The 5,097-nt window shown below is 46.1% G+C and overlaps 1 pseudogene; it reads right to left on the reverse strand.

Annotated features, from left to right (window-relative positions):
* Window positions 1–3,674: 3,674 nt before the first annotated feature.
* Window positions 3,675–4,185, reverse strand: LOC125525569 (annotated as a pseudogene).
* Between the last annotated feature and the right edge of the window lie 912 nt (window positions 4,186–5,097).

Below are 5,097 nucleotides of genomic sequence, written 5' to 3' on the forward strand. Positions count from 1 at the left end.
TCACCCATTCATGAACCGGACTAGAATTGAATCAGTTTTCTGCACTGCTAGGCTGCGCCGAGTTGCTGATGCATGGTGCGCCAAGTCACGAATCAATATATTTTTTAAAATGCGGTGAATAAATTTTAGAATGAGGTCATTTTTTTGTAGAACGAGATGAATATTTTTTAAAATCATGATGACCACTTTATAAGTTATAAAATGAAGATTTTATAAATATGCAATATACATCTTTAAAATGCGGTGAACATCTTTGAAACACATCATCAAAAAATTGTAAAACACCATGATATTTTCTTAAATATGCAAAAAAAAACAATTCACGTAACACGGTGAATATGTTTTAAAACACGATGAACATCTTTTCAAACGCGGTGAACATGTCAAAAAAATGTGATGTTATTTTAAACCATGGTGAACATTTAAAAACACACTATAAACATTTTTAAGTAAGTGATGAACAAAAAAATGATAATCAAAAGGAAAAACTAAAACAATAATGAAAATAAAAATGAAATAATATTTAATGATAAAAGAAAAGAAAGAGGGAAAGAGAAAGAGAAAGAGGGAAAAATAAACAAAAAAACGAAAACACAGATAAGTTAAAAATTATTTGTGAATTTAAAAAATGTTCATCAATTTGGAAAAAAGAAGATCATGATTGTTTTTCTAACTAATAATGATGTTTTAAAAATTTGATAATTTTAGAAAATATTCAAGACTTTTGAAAATGAAAAAAAATGAACATTTTAAAATATTGGGACGGAAGTGACCGACAACCCCCCTCCACCACTAATTGCAGTCTCTTTGTGGGCATGCAGTTGCATGTCAAGGATGGACTTACAAGTTGAATAAAATTGGGACGGGCCGCAGTTGCGTATCGGGGGTGGAGTTGCAACCGGAAGAAATTGGTCTCCCCCCAGTTGCTTATCGAGGATGGACTTGTAACTGGGACAAAAAAATGTGACCCCCAATTGCATGTGAGAAGTGTAGTTGGTCTTCCAACTAGAAAAAAAAATAGATTGGACTCTAGTTGTGTGTCGAAGGTGGACTTGCACCTGGGAAGAGAGAAAAATGTGCGGCTAAGAATTTCATGTCTGGGGTGGATTTGTAACCGGTACAAAAATGAGGTAATTACAGCAGTGGTGCCTAAACTTGGCACCAATGTTCACTTTGGTGCCATGAACTTGAAGAATACGCCGAACTGGTGTGAAAACTTGGCTCTTTGGTGTAAATATGGTTCAATCATGTTTTCATAAGCCCGTGCTGCTGACTAGGATGTCAGCGTGTCTGCGTGACCCGCTGTCAGCGAGTGTGACTGCGCACAAAGGCGTGTGGGCGCGTGGGTCGGCGATTTTTTTTGTAAAACCCCCCTTTTCGCAAAGAAGCTCATGAGCCGGTGGGACATGGCAGCCCTGAATTCCCGCCCTCATCCTAACATTTTGCAGATTAGTTCGATCGTGCATGTTCGTCTGTCTTGAGCTCTTCTTCTCGCCTCTCCTAGTTCGATCGTTCGGAGCCGCTTCTTGGGTGGATCGTGAGGATGCCAGTGCGCGTGGATGGCGGAGCCTCGTTGGCGAGAACCCGACGATGCAGCCCCTCCATACGGTAAGAATTGCCTCGTCTCCTCTGCCCCCGCGTCCCTTGTTTTCGTTAGGGTTTTAGATGAACTCGTGGAGTGACAGGAACCTGGATCAGTATGGTGTGGGGCTGCTGTGATGAATGAGAATTGTATTTAGGTTATCCCCTTAATGCGCCATGACAATTAGGGATTTCAAAATGTTGTTTGTGTTGTTTGTTCACAGGTAATGCGTGAGTTAGAAAGGCGTCTCTTTTTTGGTAATTGCGATGGACAAAAAATGCAGATTTGATGACATACAGGAAGGTGGATTTGATTTTATCAGAAATAGTCAGAAGATATACTGAAAATTTAACAGTATCATAATTGCTGAAATTTTTGACATATGCTTAACTGAATTTTGGACACTGAATGTTGAACAGTTGCTTGTCTGAATGTTAGACGATGGCTTTTTGGACACTTTTAGATAGAAGTGAATCTTATCACATTAGTATTTCTCTTTAATATTTGATCAGTGCCCATGTGTTGGTTGACTGTGTGTGTAAGGGGATGACATGTATGTGTTACTGTCAGCCATCCTTGTGTCTGCTAACCTCATCTCCAGGGACTCGCCACCGCCGTCCAGCTCTGGGGCTCACCACCACCGTCCAGCCCTGGGGCTCACCGCCGTGGTCGAAAGGGGAACGAGGGTTAGGGATTTGGGGGGCCGAATCGTTTTGTTGTTCTGTCCTACAGCTCTTGGGCTTCTTTGCAATAAAATAAAATAAAATAAAGGAATTTTCCACAAAATTTCACCGACCCATGCGGTCGCACTCGCTGACAGTGTGTCCCACAGACACGTTCGCATCCAAGTCAGGAGTGCAGACCCATGAAAACATGATTTGAACTGTATTTCTACCAAAAAGCCAAGTTTTAGCACCAGTTTGGCGTATTCTTCGACTTCATGCATCAAAGTGAACATTGATGGCAAGTTCAAACATCACTGGTTGACTCATAGTTGTGTGTCGAGTGTGGACTTGCAAATGTGACAAGAATTTAGTCTGGCCAAGTTACGTATCAATGATGGACTTACTATTGAAAAAAATGGTTGTCGGTGGTGGAGTTGCAACCGGGGACATGCAAAAGGGGAACGACTAATTGGAACGTGGCCCATTACACCATGGTGGGTGTTACCCGTCCTATCCCACGCCATAAGCACAGAATAGGAGGTCTCGATGAGACATCCTAACCAGCGCCTTAAGCGCCAAAGTGTTCCTATAGCCGTAGGGGTGTGCCCTGCTGGGCCGCGATCCAGTATCTTGCCATACGCTAGACTCGCTCGCTATTTTATTTTTCTTGTTTTCAGCTGCGGCTGGTCAGCTTTTAAAAAAAAGCTGTTGGGTTCTCATTAAAAAAATGATGGGGGGGGGGGGGGGGGGGGGGGGGCAATTAACTAACCTACACCCAAGATCTAGCAGGACAACTTGTCGATTATGTAGGGTCTTGTGGTGCTGTCATCCGTGATTACCGGGGATCTTTCATGTCGGTGTCCACGATGAGATTAGAACATGTAGTTGATGTGTTCACGGCAGAAGCGGTAGCTCTGCTTGAAGGACTAAAGCTAACAAGAGATACGGGATGCAATAGCTTGGTGGTGAGATCGGATAATATCACGATGGTGGATGCACTTAGATTCAATGAAGGTTATTCTATGCTGGTAGTGCCGGTTCTTGATGAATGTCGTAGTTATCTAGTAGATTTCGAGAGGTTTACTATTGAACATTGTATTAGAGAGTCAAATTATGCAGCTCGTGAGCTGGCTAGATGAGGACGTGCTAATAATCCATCTCATTGGATTGATGCTCTGCCTGATTTCATTGTGAGTCTGCTGGCAAACGATATATCCATCCTTTGATTAATAAAGTAAGCTTCCCGTTAAAAAAACTAGTCAGTAGAAAATACATCAAGGCTTGCAGATTACATACAAACATGATAGATACAAGTAATTATCACATTCTCGCTCTAAAAAAGAATATATGTATTCACCCGTGATAATAGGTATAGTCAACAATATATAAGCTCATGTGTGCACACCGCAGCTGATGAATATATGCGTTCAAGCCATGAGACCTGCCGCCAGTAGGGCGACGAGGCCAAATCCTGGCGCGGCCCCTACGGAGGTAGCGGCGGAGGAGGGTGGCGCCGGCGGAGAGCTGCTCGCGCCAGGACCTGCGGCTGGCATGGGTGACGCCGGTGAGGAGGAGGAGGAGCCCGACACGACGTCGATCACGATCTTCATGGTGACGCAGTGGTCAGGGAAGCCGCAGATGAAGTAGCGGGTGCCGGTGGCGTTGAGGGCGACGACGTCGTTCCCGGAGCTGAAGGTGTTGATGGCGTTGGCGGTGCTGCAGGAGTCGTAGCCGGCCTAGCTGACCTCGACCACGTCGTGCGCCGTGGGCGAGTACTCGAAGACGACCTCATCGCCCGGCTGGAACTTCTTGTCGGCCGCCCACCTGGCGTAGTCGGTGTTGATGCCCCACACGCCGCCCGGCTCGCCTGACCCCGTAGGTCGCCGCCGACGCGGTGCCTAGCAGGACCGCCGCCACGGCGAGGAGGGCGTTCTTCATGGCCGGAGCTGGACGGAGCAATGCAAGGCAGAGGAGATGGAAGGAGAAGGCTGATGCTTTGCGGGGGATGGCCGGGGTTGCTCTTGTGTTTGTGCTGTCGTGCCGGGCCCGGGCATGACCCGTATATACACAGAGGATCGAGGTCGTAGAGTGGCATTTGTATATTGAAGATTTGGTGTCGACTGGTCATGTTCGTGGTTTGGCGTGGAAGCGGCATTTGCACTCTGCTGTCAGTTTCCGCTGGCCTTGCTCGTTTGGCCGACTCCCATCTGAATGCCCTCGCATGTGTTCGTGATTATGCCCGGCATGTTGGGTATTCTTTCTTCGTCCACCCGTCATACACCACCAAGTTGAGTGGCATTGATAATGCATTGTCATAAAGTTTTTTTCCTGCAAAGATTATTCGGATCTATTATCAAAGTTCACCCGAATACAAAGCACCTTAAACATAATGAAAAATTATATCAAAATACCGAGACCACCGAACGACCACTACCGCCGTCAGAACGCGCCATCGTCGTCGCTCAGCCGGCTTAACCTTGTCGATGACAGCCGAAAAATCTTCGTGCACGTGCCCCTAAAGATCAGCGCCCTGAAGCCGCAGTCGTCATCGTTGAACCCTTAAATAGATCTGAAACAACCAACACCAAAGCTCGCCACACGATGAGAAACGCTAACCTCGCCGCCCAAGGAGATGGCAGTAACCTACGCCAGAGCTCGGTCGCCAATGTCCAGATGGACGAACTCGGGGAGGATCGAAGCCCGGAAGACAAACTCGAAGAAGAAGCGCCGCCATCGACCCGAGCACCACACCTGCGAGGACTAAAAAACTGTAACCTAAACTACTAACCGGAGCAGAGGTACCAGAATTCTAGAGCAGCAGGTAGAAGGGAGCCGAATCCACAAGCTCGC

Source organism: Triticum urartu, chromosome 7 (genome assembly GCF_003073215.2).
Source record: "Triticum urartu cultivar G1812 chromosome 7, Tu2.1, whole genome shotgun sequence".
NCBI classification, from domain to species: domain Eukaryota; kingdom Viridiplantae; phylum Streptophyta; class Magnoliopsida; order Poales; family Poaceae; genus Triticum; species Triticum urartu.